Raw genomic sequence first — 19,052 nt, 5'->3', positions numbered from 1 at the left:
ATTTCAAAGTGAGAAGATATTTGATTAAAGATGAAAGATTTTTTTACAAAACAGTCAGCTATTGTCAAATTCAGTTACAGGGTGTTTGCTTTCAGACAAGACAATTTTCCATTTGGACAGGTGTCAAAATTTTCAGGTAATTTTGATAAATGGTTGGAATTCCATTGTTGACAATAATAAATTAATCAGTGATTTTCATAAATTTCATTACTTTTGGCGAATTACTGGTACGAAAAATTATAATTATTCACACATACTTAATCGTTTGGGAATTGAATGAGGTAAAATAGAAACAGGCATAGATCTCGAAAATAATTGAGCTAACTTCAAGGTCTCTATGAATCCTTCTACTACTTCTGTGTCTGAATCAATCGAACACTTAATATTATTCATCCCTCTCAGAGTTGGTCTCTTAGAAAATATTACGCTTAGGATCACGAATAATCAATATAATTTTTTATTTCAAACGCTCTTTCAGGTGTCAACTTTATTATTTCTTGATGTCTACTATCGAAAAAAAAAAGCCTCGATATGGAAGAAGCGATGCAGGTTGTCAGATTTCATAATCGACATGTTCTATGACATTTCATAGATACCTGTACTTTGATATTGGCATTGTTAATTAAGAAATGTTCATTTCACCAAACAGTGAGCCAAGGGTAAGAAGAAGAAAAACGTCAAGTATGTATTGTATCGTTTACAATATTTATGAGGAATAAAAGATCGTTTGGGATGAATTAGTGCCTGTTTTCGAGTGAAAAGCAACAGTGTTAACTGTATAGTAAGTGTACAGACATTTTGGTCCAAATTAACCTGCTAATATCCATATTATTTCAGTATGAAGTGCGAAGTGTTTCTTGGAAGGAAAATCAAGATTCAAGTCTTGCCGACCAAGCCCTGGCAGAAAATTTCCTGGATATAGGCTGACCAGATGATGGTTTCTACAAAAAAAGGAATACTACCTGTAAGTTATTTTTTTTTAATTCGTTCTGTGGGGAAATAAGCTCAGTTACATTAATAATTATTCCTGTTGAATTGAAGTATGATCGACAAAGGTCATTGACTCTCTGGAAAAATATGTGAACCATTTGAATCTACGAAGGTTACAATAAGATACTGATTTACTAAATCTGAAGTTGCGAGTGTAGAAAATAATAGAAAGCTTTAGTAGATTCGAGAAAATTCAGTTTGAAATCAAAATTTAATTAGAAATCAAACAATAATTACGAGATCGGAAAGAAGGGAACATTGAAGAAGGTGAAATTTAATCGATGATTATTTCGAAATTATTTCAAAGTGTGAAGAGATTCAATCAAAGAAAACAGATATTGTACAAAACAGTCAGCTATTGTCAAATTCAGTTACAGGGTGGTCCGCTTTTAGACAAGAAAATTTTCCACTTGTACAGGTGCCAAAATTTTCGGGTAATTTTGATAAATGGTTGGAATTTCGGTATGCTTTTGTTTCCATTGTTGACAATAATGAATTAATTGATGATTATAAATTTCATTACTTTCGGTGAGTAGGTAATTACGAGAAATTACAAATTATCTTGGAAATTATTTCCGATAATAGTGAATAAATAGTATGAATGTCTATCTATTATGATCTGTGAATTTCAGATAATTAAGAAATTCGGTGGCCACCAAGGTTGCCGGATTTAATACCGTTAGGGTTTTTCAACATTTCAACATTTTCAAATAGATAAATGCAGCTCTTTGAATGTAACCGAAGGAAAAAATATCGGTGTTAAATCCGGAGACCTTGGGGGCCACCGAGTATTTTAATTATCTGACATTAACTGTTTATAATAGAGACACACTTGGTTGGTTTGCCGTGTGAAACTGAATATTTTTATGATTTTTATAGCTTCGATTTTTCAAAAATTGGAGGGTCTTAAACATCTTATAACTTCGAAATTGATCGATTCATTAGAAAGAGTTTTTCGAAAGTGAAGACTAGATGAATGGATGTTTGTACTGATTGTATGATAATCATTGCGAACTCTACTCGGTGTTTAAAATGAGACGATTGATTGATGACTCATTTGAATGGCACACCCTGTATATATTTTTTCTTAATTAGGAAGAAAATTATATTTTCTTTGAAAAATTTTCCAGCAAATGAGAAAATTCGAAATAGCCCTCAATTAACATCTGAATAAGTCATCAATGAATCGTTTTATTTTGAATGTGTACTCTGTAAAGTTCTCAATGATTATAAAAAAAATCAGTACCTACTTAGTTGCTTTCTTCGTTCATTTGCAAAATCTCATTCACATAAAGTCAAAGAGCTTCCAATTTATGAAGAATTCAAATATCTCAGGAATTGTAAATTTTAAGCATATAAAACTTCCAACAAAGTTATTCGACATTCATTCCATGTAACCTAAAAATTCAATAAGAACAGGGTATTCCAGAAGAAAAACATGTTTGGTCCTTCACACTTTTTTGTAACACCCTGTGTAATTCCAAATATTCGAAAATTTCAGTGCATTATCATAACAGAGCGTCGCGTCAATGGTGGAACACCCTGTATAGAAAATAATTTTATTGAATCCAGATTTTTCACCGAGTTTTTCCCATCGTTCAGTGAGAGATTCTATCGTCACCTCAATCCTCAAAAACCTGAGCCTCAACTCAACTCACATCCACTAGAAATCGTATTAGGAAACGTGAAGATTTCCTTTCCTGTTATCGCAGTTTTCATTTCCTTAATTTTCTCGACGGGTTCAATCGGCCGTAAATTCTCCTAATGAAAAAGTTGCACTGAGTAGCTCTCACTTTTCAAGTGAGAACCGACCAATCAGAAATAAACATCGCTGGTCAGCATGGCTCTGATTACAAAACTCGAATTGGGTGGGATCTTCCGTTTCAACATTTATAATTTATACATTCTGGCTAGTTTTGAGAGTCTGCTCGAATAGTAAATCCCTTCTGAGTATTCATTCCATTAACTGAGAAAGGTTTGAGAAGAAAAATCTATGGAATCAATATCACTGGAATACAGAAAGTTTTGGACAGGAATTCTTGTTTTTTTTTGGGAATTATACGATATTCTGTTTTAAGGGAGATGATATGTTTGATATCTTCATCCATTGTGAAAATTATAATATGAATTTGGAAAATTGGGCTCTGTAAACAAAGCGTACGAGTTCATTGATACATTGTTTGGGTTTTACACACCACTGTAGGCTGTTTTGTTCATGTATACGGTATTACTCTAATATGTATTCAGCAAACAACCACCTGAATATCAACCAGTTAATAATAGGGAGACTTGTGGGATAATTGGTCGATTAGAATTCAATCAACTTGGGTTATTAGGCATCGAATTAATTGGTAGAACAACGTTAACTACAATATCATTGTAGTTGGTGATACGGCTGTAAAACACCATCGAGTTGGTGGGAGAAACGCACAAGGCGATTGTACAAGATAGAACGTAACATTTTATCTGGAATGCTCCAGGAATTAATAATTTGAAATGCTCATTCAATGAGATCAAAGGGATAGTTAGTTTCGAATATCGATTCCATCAAATCTTAACTATAACCTGTGTCCGTAAAGTTTGGAACGAATTCATTTTTAGCTAAACAGGCCATTTTAAGAAATAATCCTGAAATCTAATATACAGGGTGAATTACTTTCGAGTAATGACGTCACCGTCATTTTTTTCAAATGGAACAGCCCCATTTTGACTCAATTTTCCGATTACTCTAGCTGAGCTGATTCCAAAAATGTATCACATGTTGATTCCAATTGGTACAGGGTGGACTAAAATACAATAGTTTTGTGTGTGCTCATAAAGTAACGCGTAACATTCTTTATTAGTTAAATTAACAATATTATCAAAAATACTTATTGTCTAGCGGCAATTGGTTTGAATGTAACACCCTGTGTTACATTTTTAGATTAATAAAAATGAGCTGTTTCCAAACATGTTTGGTACTTGTGGTCTAGCAGACAGAATATGAAAGAAATTATTTCTTATTTTTATACATTTTTATTGATCTAAAAATGTAATAAACTACAGGGTGTTACATTCAAACCAATTTCTGCTAGACAATAAGTATTTTTAATAATATTGTTAATTCAACTAATAAAGAATGTTACGCGTTACTTTATGAGCACACACAAAACTATTGTATTTTTGTCCACCCTGTACCAATTGGAATCATCATGTGATACATCTTTGGAATCAGCTCAGCTAGAGTAATCGGAAAATTGAGACAAAATAGGGGGTGTTCCATTTGAAAAAAATGACGGTGACGTCATTACTCGAAAGTAATTTACCCTGTATATTAGATTATTATGGTCTGTTTAGCTAAAAATGAATTTGTTCCATACTTTACGGACACAGTGTATGTATACTCTAATTCATGAATATCGTCGTCAATACGTGTTCTAATTAAGATGAAACAATTTTTAAAAATGAATTATATTGTGTTTGTTGAATAAGAGGTAGGTTTATAGTGCACAAATGCGAAATCCTCTCAGTACAGAATTCAGCACGTCGTGAATGATCAGGATTTCGTGTTTCCCTTCAGATATAAACTGCTGGAGAGTGCATAAAACGAAAGAGCTTTGGGTAAATGCAGCCATAAATAAAAGAAAATCCTTTCATCTCATGACTTGTCACAAGGGCCTTATTAATGAGTGGCAGCTCATAAAGCAGGATGAAATGCTTGTGATTCATCGCGTTTACTCATCGTTGAGTGTTAATTCTTTGCTCTAACGAAACACCAACAGCGTTTCGATCCTTGTTGATGAGGAAGATGGGACTTTTTCTAAAAGGAGTATCGCATTCGAAAATTCGATAGTTCGAACTCAGTTTGTCATTTCGAAGCTATTTCATATATCGATGAAGTTTGATCAATTCTTTTATCTCTTTTTTGTTAACTTAAATTTTTTTTTTCTTATTGTAAGCCCTTGTATAGAATTCTCGTCATATTGCTCTCAAACAAACGCTTCTAGATGAAACTTCTGTTATAAAGGGTGTTTTTTTAGAGCTATAGAACTTTAAATTGCAATAAAACAACGATGGATTATTCGATTGACATGAATTTTATTTATCCGCAAGATAATCTTGTGGCATTACATTTTAAATATGATTTCTGGCATATGACCGCCACGGCTGGCTCGGATGTAGTCCAATCTGGCCGCACCAAACAGTCAGTTTTTCTGGATGTAACGGTGTTTCGACATACACTTGAGGATTAGCTTCACTCCAAATGCGGCAGTTTTGTTTGTTGACGTAGCCATTCAACCAGAAGTGCGCTTCATCGCTAAACAAAATAAAATGGACGTAGTGTGCGATACGTATCCCGCACAGAACCATTATTTTCGAAATAAAATTGCAGTATTTGCAAGCGTTGTTCTGGCGTGAGTCTATTCAGGATGAATTGCCAAACCAAACTGAGATTAAATAAATTGACAGCTGTTGAATCGGTCGCCATCTTGAACAGTAATGCCAACTTAAAGTTATATACCTCGTAAAAAAACAACCGTTATAACACGAGTTTCATACGTTCTATATATTTCTTCTTTTTTTTTTAATTGCCTATTCATTTCTAAGTTCCCACTATGAATCGAATTGGATATTTATAATATAAGGAAATTAAGTTAATCTTCAGTCTCTAAAGGGGTATGAAAACATTTTTTTGAAGAAAATTCGAATATTTTTAACAATGGTAAATTCTGTGGTGCTAGGACACCTGTATTCTCTCATTGCAAGAATAACCTCATAATCGGTAAAATATGATTTTCCAATGGCTCACTCAACCGATCTCGCATAATAGTAATTTGTAATTCAGATTCACCTCAATCTGAACCCCACCGAATGATACAGCTGAAAGGAAGCATCAATCTAACCGTACATTACCGTAATCCATGGCACAACACAACATAATTCGGCTGGATCACCGCTGTTTGCAAATTATCATCCAGGAAGTTATTAGAACAGACCAGCATTAAATCGTAGCTTACAATCTAGATTGCATCCGCCGAAATGGATGTCTATATGCTGGATTCCCTTTCTAAAGATCGATATGTATCTACACTGCCACGCAGAAAGGCTAGTGGCCTGCCTAATTTCCTAACTGTTGTTACAATAGTGTTGGAGGTGAATTCACCACAGCTTCGATAATTCTATTATTCTGTGGACCTGATTTATTGATCTACCAACACTCCGAATTCATTACTTCTATTGATACAAACTTAATTTAGATACGAAGGAAAATAAGATATTCCTTGAATTATTTTAAGGGAATGAAGAATTATTAACAGTATATTGGTCAATATGTTCTCTTGAACTCTGTAACATTATTAAAATACTTGTATAGGGTGTTTTTGTTTAGAGCTATAGAACTTTAAATTGCAATAAAACAACGATGGATTATTCGATTGACATGAATTTTATTTATCCGCAAGATAACCTTGTGGCATTACATTTTAATAGTTATTTATAATACAAGTGCAGAAGGCATTCATATTCTTCCACGAGTTCAAAATTCAAAAACGAGCCACGAAGTGGCGAGTTTTTGAATGAACGAGTGGTAGAATGAGCCTTCTGTACGAGTATTATACATTATTTTCTCTAATTCATTGCATTTTTATTGAAATCAATGAAATATTTCCATAATATCATTTAGTGATTTTTGCATTGAAAAATGTTGGTTGGCAGAACTGATTTCTCTAAGGCAAATTGATGAATTGACAGATAAAGCCGTGGCGGAAAGTTCGGAGTACCAACATAGAATAATAAAATATAACCATGAAAACTATGCGTTTCTGATATATTCTCGCACTATTTTGTTCTACAAGATGTGGAAGAATGAACGGAATAACCACAGAATTAGAGAAATATGATTTCTGGCATATGACCGCCACGGCTGGCTCGGATGTAGTCCAATCTGGACGTCCAATTTTCGATGACTTTTTCCAACATTTGTGGCCGTATATCGGCAATAACACGGCGAATGTAGTCTTCCAAATGGTCAAGGGTTTGTGGCTTATCCGCATAGACCAATGACTTTACATAGCCCCACAGAAAGTAGTCTAGCGGTGTTAAATCACAAGATCTTGGAGGCCAATTCACAGGTCCAAAACGTGAAATTAGGCGGTCACCAAACGTGTCTGAATAAATCGATTGTGGCACGAGCTGTGTGACATGTTGCGCCGTCTTGTTGGAACTACAGCTCCTGGACATCATGGTTGTTCAATTCAGGAATGAAAAAGTTTGTAATCATGGCTCTATACCGATCACCATTGACTGTAACGTTCTGGTCATCATCGTTTTTGAAGAAGTACGGACCAATGATTCCACCAGCCCATAAAGCGTACCAAGCAGTCAGTTTATCTGGATGTAACGGTGTTTCGACATACACCTGAGGATTAGTTTCACTCCAAATGCGGCAGTTTTGTTTGTTGACGTAGCCATTCAACCAGAAGTGCGCTTCATCGCTAAACAAAATAAAATGGACGTAGTGCGCGATACGTATTCCGCACAGAACTATTATTTTCGAAATAAAATTGCACTATTTGCAAGCGTTGTTCAGGAGTGAGTCTATTCATGATAAATTGCCAAACCAAACTGATAATAAATCACTTGACAGCTGTTAAACCGGTCGCCATCTTGAACAGTATTGCCAACTTAAAGTTATATACCTCGAAAAAAACACCTTTATAACCTGTTAATACTCCTGGCGCCTTCACCATTTTGTACACATCAAAGTGATATGTTTATGCTGTTTATATCATAGTAATTTTATGTCAAAGGTTTTTATATTCTCTCATTACTCTTATTCGGAATTCGAAATATGTTAATTATTGGGTTTATTCCCAGACTTGATTGTGGAAATGACTAAAAAACAGATATTCTTCACCTCGAGACACTTATGTCTGATGTATGTAGAATTTTTATATCCTCATAATTCATAGATATATAAAATTTATTACGCCTTCGAGTGAGAACTTCAAATGGAAGTCTTATCGAATGATAATAATCATTCGGCATTAAACGGAGCGAGAAATTTAAATGAACATCATTCGAAGCGGTGTCCTTGAAACGAAAATAAATCGAATACGTAAACCGAGATGTGAACTGCGGATCCAATCATACAGATTTTCGTGTGTAGGCTGACGGATATTCACTATAAGGAGTGGATTTGCTTCGATATTAATTTTCGAGATAAAAAAAATCGGATGAAGGAATTGGAAGCGTCTTCCGAGATTCGACAAAAACAGACTGTATAAATTAAGAGAGAAGCACTGACGAGAACTCAGTAATTGTGTTGATTCATGAGCCAATTGCGCCCTTGGAGACCACATACAGGGTGTTCCTAAATTGGAAGTACAAACGAAAATTAGAGATTTCTTGAATTGTTTTGAGGAAAAATAGTCATATAAACCTGAAGCTTTGTTTTCGAGATAGAGGGTGTTGAAGTTTGATTTTTCCATGTTTTTTTTCTCATGGCATCTTCCCTTCACAAGTTATTCTACTCAAATTTGGCAATATTACACAAGTTGTGGTACTTATCTTACCAATCTGTAGCGAAGATTAATAAAGATTCGATATTCTGGTATAATCATCACAAAAATAAGTACAAAAAGAAACACCCACTATCTCGAGAATAAGACCTTTGAGGGACCATATTTATAGCACTTTTTTTTCTTGAGATCATCCGAAGAATCTCTCATTTTCCTTTGTATCTCCAATTTAAGAGCACACTGTATACTGTTATGAGATCTCCAAAGGCGTAATTGGCGCATATGTCGCAATTTAATTTTGAACTGGAGAGATTGTTTTCACTATAGAAAATCAATAGATTTTTTTAGTATGGAAGTGGCAAAGATTCAAAATCAAATAGACATTTTATTATTTGAGCTAATTCAGGCTATATTTAGTGTAATATATTGTGAAAAAGTACCGAAATTGATCAAAATTTACATTCAAAGTTAGCACTTCCTGAAATGATACACTTAAGAAATGAATGAAATAACATGTTTTCAAGGACATTTTCTTTCAGGCCTTGTATCGACTGAAAACAGATGCCTTGAAATGGAAATTAAATATTAATCAAGATTAGTTGCTTTTTAGGCCCGAAATTCGTTATCAAGTGTTTGCTTTCCACGAATAAGGTGTCTTTCGACAAATTACGTAACATAAAATTCCATTTGCGAAATGACTTTAGAAATACATTCTTTCATTGACGGTTAAATTTGTTGTGAAAATTCCAAAACACACTTGACGGCACTGTTGAGCCAAAAAATCATTTTTTAGATACGTCCTGTAACTCGAGAAGAAGATATTCACGATCTTATTTCTGATATCTTATTATTTGAAAGAAAGATATCGAGGGTCCTTGATAATTTTTTCTCTTAAAGTATTGTTATAGTTCACGAGCTGCTATCAGTGAGCATTGAATTTGGGACACCCTATAGTTTGATGAGTAAATAAAGCGTTGCGCGTACTAATCTAGATAAATATCCAACTCCAAGCTGAATCAGAATGTGCCCGAAGAAGTGGAAGATAAACTACGGTGCCTCGATTAGATCGTTCCATCTAGATTCCAGTCTAAACAAAACTTTAATACCGCCCGGCATCCAGAAACGAGGAAAACCGCCCCAGAATTATTCGTTACGCCGAAAATCTGTTACATGCTGAAATTATTTCGAAACTACCGTCGGAAATGACAAGTTTGTAGCCGACAATTCTCCCATCAAAATGCATAAATATTCATGAAGACTCATTATTTCAACTCGGATGGCAAAGCCACTATAAACAAGACCGCCCACAATTCTCAGCAGCGTTGAACACATATCATAAAGCCCATATATGAGTTGAATTGTTTTTTTGTTTTCATTTGAAGAGCTTGGAGCACTTTGACTGCAGTTTCGTTCGTAAACGGTTCGTAAATATGTAAAGTCTGAGTTTGTCAACTTGTAGATGGAATGCTAGATGTGGAGGGTGAATTGAGCAGCTCCTAAGTTGAATTGTGGATTTAATATAGGGTGTTTTTTTTCGAGGTATATAACTTTAAGTTGGCATTTCTGTTTAAGATGGCGACCGATTTAACAGCTGTCAAGTTATTTATTCTCAGTTTAGTTTGGCAATACATCATGAATAGACTCACGCCTGAACAACGCTTGCAAATAGTGCAGCTTTATTTCGAAAATAATGGTTCTGTGCGGAATACGTACCGCGCACCACGACCATTTTATTTTGTTTAGCGATGAAGCGCACTTGAATGGCTACGTCAACAAACAAAATTGCCGCATTTGGAGTGAAGCTAATCCTCAAGTGTCGAAACACCGTTACATCCAGAAAAACTGACTGTTTGGTGCGCTTTATGGGCTGGTGGAATCATTGGTCCGTAATTCTTCAAAAACGATGATGGCCAGAACGTTACAGTCAAAGGTGATCGGTATAGAGCCATGATTACTAACTTTTTCATTCCTGAATTGAACAACCATGATGTCCAGGAGCTGTGGTTCCAACAAGACGGCGCAACATGTCACACAGCTCGTGCCCTAATCGATTTATTGAAAGACATGTTTGGTGACCGCCTAATTTCACGTTTTGAATCTGTGAATTGGCCTCCAAGATCTTGTGATTTAACACCGATAAGACACAAACCCTTAACCATTTGGAAGACAACATTCGCCGTGTTATTGCCGATATACGGCCACAAATGTTGGAAAAAGTAATCGAAACTTCGACGTCCAGATTGGACTACATCCGAGCCAGCTGTGGCGGTCATATGCCAGAAATCATATTTAAAATGTAATGCCACAAGATTATCCTGCGGATAAATAAAATTCATGTCAATCGAATAATCCATCGTTGTTTTATTGCAATTCAAAGTTCTATAGCTCTAAAAAAACACCCTTTTGATTTAACTATGCTGCCTAATATTCTGTCCTTCATTATAGTTCATCGTAATTCCATCGACAGACCTAGGTGAAATTCGGTCACATCTGATTGGCAGGAATAATTCATGAAAGAACCTACAAATTTGTTTTTGACATTACCTATTAATAATTCATCTGTGAGAAATGAATAATGGATGGAACCAATTGCTGTGGCTCTGTTGCGGAAGTCTTCGACGCCATTTAATGGAGAGAGTCTATCATTATTCATGTTATGGAAAGGTGAAAATATCGGGAATAAACGATTTATTTATCAGACGTTTCTGTGTAGAAATCAGTCGACCAAAAAAGCTCGTTGGATGTCAGAAGAACTATTATGATAACGAAATAAAATTAAAAATGGATGAATGAGGGGTCAATAGTGGCGATACGAAGTTTTCGAGGAATTCTGAAAATTCCAGAAACCAGAAAGTTTATTACCAACCTAGCAGACCTTACACTAAACGTCAGAATTTCTCGAGGGTTAAGGGAATTTGACAATTGAATGAAGTTCTAGGATTTCAATATTCAAAAGACGCATGAAACTCAGGTTGCAACTTAAAATAAATTCGTCTAATTGGAATTAAATTTGTGATGATTAGATACTTGCTCTTCATATTGTTTTTAATCAATTGCACTATTGAAACTAAAGCTGAATTTCTGTCGAAAAAATGATTCCTGAATCTATTTTTATTTCTGGTATTTTGGATACAAACAGCAATCGTGGAAGTGGAAAGTTTACTCAACTTTCATTCACTACATGATTATCAGGAAAGGTAAAATTGGATATTCAATAATAATATCCTGGAAATGAAAACAAAAACTTTTGTTTAATTGCTCTACTTCCTCCATAACATGTGTTTGATGTTTGGAAATACCCATTAAAAGTTCTTGCCACATTCGTTACACATATTGCCACAGCTATGGATATTTGTATTTCCTTTAATCAGCATTGAGGTATATTTTTGTACTAATTCCGTTTTGTATAAACCCTAAAAAAGATTTCAATAAAACGTTATAATACGTTGTAACTAAAATGACAAGAGTAAATTGCATTTTAGGCAAAAAATCTAAGGGTAGAGATAATGACTAGCCATCTAGCAGACTGGATATGATCCCGATATCCTTTTTTGTTTAGTAATATTTTGGAACAGAGATATACATCACAGTCCTTTTTTAGGAAACCATTTGGAATCAACTTAAGTTTATTACAACATGCAACATACTATTAAATACTTGTTCATATCAACAATGCCTCAGTTAGAAATGTCTAAGAGTTTCGTTTTTATCTTGAGCTCACCCTCAGAGTATTAAACATAGATAGAGAGAGCATAAGTCATTTTCAGTGAGCAAATTTTGTCCCCAGTATGAACTATCTAATTTGACATAAAGTGCACTTAAATGAAAACATATCAGTGATACGATATTTCACTCAATTCGCAAGTTTCTCCTCAAAGAACGCACTTCATAGGTTCTTTAGTGAATCAACGATTCATATTAACTCAAATTATAATGAAATAAATACGTGAATATATAGGGTGTTTTCTTTCGAGGTATATAACTTTGAGTTGGCATTACTGTTCAAGATGGCGACCGATTTAACAGTTGTCAAGTGATTTATTCTCAGTTTGGTTTGGCAATTCATCATGAATAGACTCACGCCTGAACAACGCTTGCAAATAGTGCAATTTTATTTCGAAAATAATGGTTCTGTGCGGAATACGTATCGCGCACTACGTCCATTTTATTTTGTTTTTTTTGCGATGAAGCGCACTTCTGGTTGAATGGCTACGTCAACAAACAACACTGCCGCATTTGGAGTGAAGCTAATCCTCAAGTGTATGTCGAAACACCGTTACATCCAGAAAAACTGACTTTTTGGTGCGCTTTATGGGCTGGTGGAATCATTGATCCGTACTTCTTCAAAAACGATGATGGCCAGAACGTTACAGTCAATGGTGATCGGTATAAAGCCATGATTACTAACTTTTTCATTCCTGAATTGAACAACCATGATGTCCAGGAGCTGTGGTTCCAACAAGACGGCGCAACATGTCACACAGCTCGTGCCACAATCGATTTATTGAAAGACACGTTTGGTGACCGCCTAATTTCACGTTTTGGACCTGTGAATTGGCCTCCAAAATCTTGTGATTTAACACCGCTAGACTACTTTCTGCGGGGCTATGTAAAGTCATTGGTCTATGCGGATAAGCCACAAACCCTTGACCATTTGGAAGACACCATTCGCCGTGTTATTGCTTCGCACTATCCAGATAATAACGACAGATCATAGAAAACCACAAAACTAACACTCGAATCATGACGATACATCTAATTCGCACACTTAAAATAAAATAAATTAGTCTCGATAAACGTAATCATTCGAATTCTCAAAGGACCAATGTTCTATCCTGCATTACAAAGATGATGGATCCCCTTCACGAGATCTATACACGAAATACGAAACTATTCAATACAATAACATCATTATTTTCCATCTGTACCCCTTCCTGCATTGTATACGTTCGAGCAGAAGATTCCCTCCATTCTGAGTTCATGGTTATTATTGCGCCAGAGTGGTTCCTGATGTAAGTCAAGGTTATCCTGCCGATAGAGGCGGTCCTGATATCTCACGCTCGATTTGGACTCATTAGTATTCTCCTCTGAAAAACTGGAGGATTCTTTGTTCTTCTGGAGTAATTAAAGTTTAAGGAGCAGGTTCAGGATGATTGCAATTTAAGTTATTGGCTCTACGCCAATGATTGAATGGATAATAATGGGTTCGAGCAATTCATTCTTTCTATTTGCTTATTCGACATGGGGAATTTCAACGAATTCTGGATATTCGATGAACTCATGTTGAAATTTTTCGCTGATTATGGTCTGTATATTGGAATCTGTACACTTAAATTTTGGTCAACTGTATATTTCGATATTTTTAGGTCAATGATTTTTCCTTCGGATGAACTTGGTATAATACATCTAACTTTCAATTGAATAAATGACTGTTGCAATACGCGACTAAGGTTTGACGATTGTAAACTAACACCAAAAAACACAACAGCATAAAACCTTCTATATCCTCCATAGTAACAACTGACAAAAACAACATATCTTATTGGTATGTAGACAGGGTATCCTAAATTGGAGGTATAAACGAAAATATCCTTAGGTGATCATTAAGAAAGATCATTAACGATTCTTTTAGAATTAAATATTCCTACAAGGGAATTTTGTTCTTCTCTATTGATTGATTCTATTACAAAGGTTTCGAAAGTGCTTGGATTTAGGCGATTAGTCCATTATTTCAGAAATGATTGGTGAAAAACTGAAATTTTGAAGAAAAATTACATGATTTTTCCCGAGGCTGTCTTTTCTTCTGGATTCAAGATTTGGACTGGAAACCTCATGATGTTCCAGATCATAACTCGATATACGAAAAACATTATTATTCGAGGGGTCTATAACTGATATTTCGGGAGATAAAACGATTTTTGTATAGAGATTTAATTTTTCCGGTTTTTCAAAAAATTTTGAATTCAAATTTTCTTCAAACTGTAGGGTCTACGAAAAATTGTTGATTGATTCATATCGAAAATTATTTGTCACATTTTCCATATTGGAAAATAAACTATTCGCGGGCCTATTTCCATAGTACTTTTTTTCTTATAACTATCCAAGAACTCTCTCATTTACCTTTGTACCTCCTATCAAGGAACACCTTATATATGTGTAGCATGAAGATATCTCAGAAATTAATCGTCGTATTCATCAGAAATGTTGTACAGCACGATTCAAATTTTCGATTCCATCGAAATGTACTGTGCACAATATCGAATCGATAAAAAAAAAAGTTCGCAAGGTTTCGGAATACTGAAAATATCACTAGGTCGTTTCTGTTCTGTCCAGAATTTCCCTCATGTAATAAATTCCACTTATGTATGCTGCACAGAGCCCACTATTGTTATATTTACTGTTCCACATGAGTTAGGGACTTGAAGTTTTGTGCAGGAAAACTACATGATACAAAGGGTTTTTCGAGTTGGAAAGGTTATATATTGGGGTTTCATGCTAGAGTAGGCACATGAAACAGCACCTGCTTGAAGAACTGAATCATAATATACAGAGTGAATAACACAACATTATATTACATTTCTGACACAACTGGAATGAAAAACTACAAATTTCAAACATGTACCTAGTTTGAAAACCTTATGATTCTCATATTTTATATGTATCATATGAAGGGATCCAGCGCATTTAGTGGAGGAAATGGCTTTCCGTAAATTTTTATTGTATTAGGCCAATTGAAAAGTCCCCGGTCTGATGCATAGATGGCGGTGCTAGTATTGAATCCATAAGATTTTAGTTAGTACCAACTTTCAAACGATACGTGTCAAAATTTGACAGCAGTCCGACCATTAGTTTGTGAGATATAACGTTGTGAGTGTAGCTACTTTTGTTATTTGAAAAAAGATGGAAAAATATGAATTTCGTGTACTGATAAAAAATTCCTTTTTGAAGGAAAAAATACAGTTGAAACAAAATCTTGGCTTGATGAAGATTTTCCAGGGTCTGCACCAGGAAAATCCACCATCATTGATTGGTATGCTAAGTTTAAACGTGATCAAATGAGGCTGTCACCGACGAAAAAATCAAAATAGTTCACAAAATGATTTTGAATTACCGTAAAGTGAAGTTGATCGAGATAGCAGACATTTTGAAGATATCATGTGAACGTGTACATCATTCACGAATATTTGTACATGAGAAAGTTATGTGCAAAATGGGTGTCGCGCGAGCTCACAATCGATCAAAAGCTACAACGTGTTAATGATTCTGAGCAGTGTTTGAAGCTTTTCAAATGCAACAAACCTGAATGTTTGCGTCGATATGTGACAATAGATGAAAAATGGCTCCATCATATTACTCCGGAGTCCAATCGACAGTCATCTAAGTGGACAGCACATGATGAACCGAATCCAAAGCGGGGAAAAACACAACAGTCAGCTGGCAAGGTTATGACATCAGTATTCTGGGATGCGCAAGATATAATATTTATTGATTACCTTAAAAAGGGACATACCATAAACAGCGATTATTATATAACGTTATTTGATCGTTTAAAGGATTAAATCGTTAAAAAACGCCCTCGATGGCAACTATGTTGAATAATAAAATCGAATTTTGCCAAAAAATTTGTTTTACTATGGTGGACCGGGGGCTTTTCAATTGGCCTGTTAGTTCTTTATGGGCTGAAGACAAATTTCTATAGCCACAAAGTTCAATAATGTACAGTTTTCGAGATATGGAGCTTTGAAAATGAGACGTGTGGGTACTAACATTTTTATCATCATCTAAAACACAACAGGACAAAATTCCAGCCAAATCTACGGAAAGCCATTGCCCTAACTGAACGTGCGAAGTCCTTTACTGCACAGCAATGTTTTTCTCGATTTTTTCGCTAACCAAATGCATAAAATTGATGCACATTCCAGATTCGAATGATGAATTACGTCTTGCCGTTCACGGTATGTTCCTTTTTTCACACACACACACACACCCTTTCCACGAATTTATATTTCCAGCCATTCATTACTCAGTCGAAAGATTCATTATTCATTTCGTTTGGGCTCACGCGAATTGGAACAATGGAACGCGCGAAATTGACTTCGGATAATTATTATTGTTTCATTTTCACCGAGAATCTGGTGGGAGGGATAAGAATTGCATGCGCCCCTTTTGTGTGGGAGTCGCAATGAATAAATTTGGCAACGATGGATGGTTGTTGGAAGTTTTAGTGTGAAACCATTAAATTTACTTACGAATAACTTGTAGACCACGAAATTGGTGGGAATAGTTTGTAATTGAAATAAGGAAACATCCTAGAAAGATTTTTTTTGAAGAAAATACAAAAAAAATTACTGCTTTGCGCCTGCCAGCGTTCTATAAGGTGCCTACTATTTCGTTTGTGTGTGGGTTGAGTTATGTGGTACTGATGATCCCTAACAAGGGTGAAATTGGTATATCGCTACTCTTCCTTGATGACATGCATTCTCTTTGGGTTACTTTCGATTATGATTCCTACGTAATATCGTGGAAGTCTTCCATTTGACAACTAATTTAGGATTGGATACTTTAACATATCCAAAAAAAAAAAAACGAAAAATTAGTCGAAACTTAAATTTATCAGAATCATATCTCTTTCGTGTAGCAGTTTATCATCATTATAATATGAACTCCAAGTGCTCTCAATTCCCATACATCTGTCCACTGCGTATTTTCCGAGAGGAAATAGGCCGTTTATGTTGATCGCTTAGGTCGATTGAAAGAGAATCAGATCTGTTCTCTGTGAAGCGTGAAGTGTACCCTTGAAATGGGACAACCTTCTTGCCGGCTTGACAAATGTATTCACGAGAAATGCCATTTCGGGGTTTTCCCGATGGGAAACACAGCAGGGAGCTCTCCCAAGGGATAAGGAAATGAAGTAATCATCTTTGTACCTACTGAAAGGAATGACTTTTGTGCGGTTGGTTCTATGTGTTATTGCTTTTCCTGTACAAACTCTGCTCCCGTTTTGCATTTGTCATGAGATAATTAAGGCTGTTAACTTGGTTGTTTGTCGCATTTTCTACGCTCGTTTGATAAGAACGTCAGATCGTCACATTTATGATATTTCATTTCTAGGCCATCTTTCGATTGCAAGTAGTGAAGGTTTTTCCAATACTGAAAGAATCAATACTTTCCCGGGATCAATACTTTCCCTGGATGAAAAAATCAATACTTTCCCTGAATCAATACTTTCCCTGGCTGAAAAATCAATACTTTCCCTGGCTAAAAAATCAATACTTTCCCTGGGTGAAAATATCAATACTTTCCCTGGATCAATACTTTCCCTAGGCCAATACTTTCCCTGGATGAAAAAATCAATACTTTCCCGGGATCAATACTTTCCCTGGGTCAATACTTTCCCTGGATGAAAAAATCAATACTTTTCCTAAAATCAATACTTTTTCTGGGTCAATACTTTCCCTGGATGAAAAAATCAATACTTTCCCTGAATCAATACTTTCCCTGGATGAAAAAATCAATACTTTCCCGGGATCAATACTTTCCCTGGGCCAATACTTTCCCTGGATGAAAAAAATCAATACTTTTCCGAAAATCAATACTTTTCCTGGGTCAATACTTTCCCTGGATGAAAAAATCAATACTTTCCCTGGATCTACCTATAACATTATGAAGGGGTGTGAGATCTGTGATGATCTCCAATATCCTTGATATAAAAACAGGCTAAGCTTTATATTCTATCAACGACTCTCCTTGTTCTGCTTTGATTTGGAGTATAATACTCCATACGAAGAAGTCCCCATTCAGGCGTGAAAGAAAGAGATGGAAAGTGAGAAAGGCGTCTACCGTCCTTGGCTGTCATGAATGAATAAAACAGGAATGATTTAGTCAGTCTCGCGTTTGTAACGGCCACAATATCTTCCCTTCTAATGAAAAAATTCGCCTTCCGAGAACGTTCCCCATTCCAATATTCATAAAGAAGTTCGACAAAAGACGCCGGTAATGTCTTTACTGGAATTTCTGTCACGCGACGCTCGCTACTTCAATGGCCCAAGGGTAAATGGCCCCATATAAGACTTCATAAAGTCGCTTTTTATCATAAACTATGATTCATTCACAATTTACACGTGAATTATTTATCCAGTTTTCTGCTGATCCGATTTGTCGGGAATATGCATAATAGAATATTGGGGACTAAGATTACAGCGCCCTCTTGAATATAATATCGGGCTTAATGGAACCTTTCCTGAATAATGTCCTGCAGTTTTTCGAAAGTGAGGGTTATGAACCATGCACAAGGTGAAAATTCGGTTTCGATAAAAGATGAGATTAAAAACAGTAGAGTCAATAATTAATAAATTGAGTAATATTCAGATTGATTCAATAGTTTGGGATTTTTTATGCACACTTTCTTTTCCTATAATATTGGTGGAACAGGATTTTCCAATGAGAGGTTTCATTTAAATGAATAATAAAAATTGAGAATTGGGAATTGAATCAAGTAACCCCAATTTTTTTATACGTAGAATTAACTGAAATAATAAAAAAATTAGGTTTTAATTTGAAAAT

General features: G+C 35.3%; 1 protein-coding gene and 1 long non-coding RNA gene across 2 annotated transcripts in view; one reads left to right on the top strand and one right to left on the bottom strand.

Moving 5' to 3' along the window:
- LOC123677931 (dopamine D2-like receptor) overlaps positions 1-19,052 on the bottom strand; it is a 76,062-nt gene that overhangs the window by 14,722 nt on the left and 42,288 nt on the right. The window lies entirely within an intron of this gene.
- The window catches only part of LOC123677934, a 31,689-nt gene continuing 13,121 nt past the window's right edge, over positions 485-19,052 (top strand). The window contains exons 1-2 of the long non-coding RNA XR_006747158.1: positions 485-781; positions 838-964. This is a non-coding gene — a long non-coding RNA (uncharacterized LOC123677934). The remainder of the gene's footprint in view (positions 782-837; positions 965-19,052) is intronic.

This window comes from Harmonia axyridis, chromosome 4 (genome assembly GCF_914767665.1).
Source record: "Harmonia axyridis chromosome 4, icHarAxyr1.1, whole genome shotgun sequence".
Lineage (NCBI taxonomy): Eukaryota > Metazoa > Arthropoda > Insecta > Coleoptera > Coccinellidae > Harmonia > Harmonia axyridis.
This window is presented reverse-complemented; position numbering and strand designations above follow the sequence as displayed.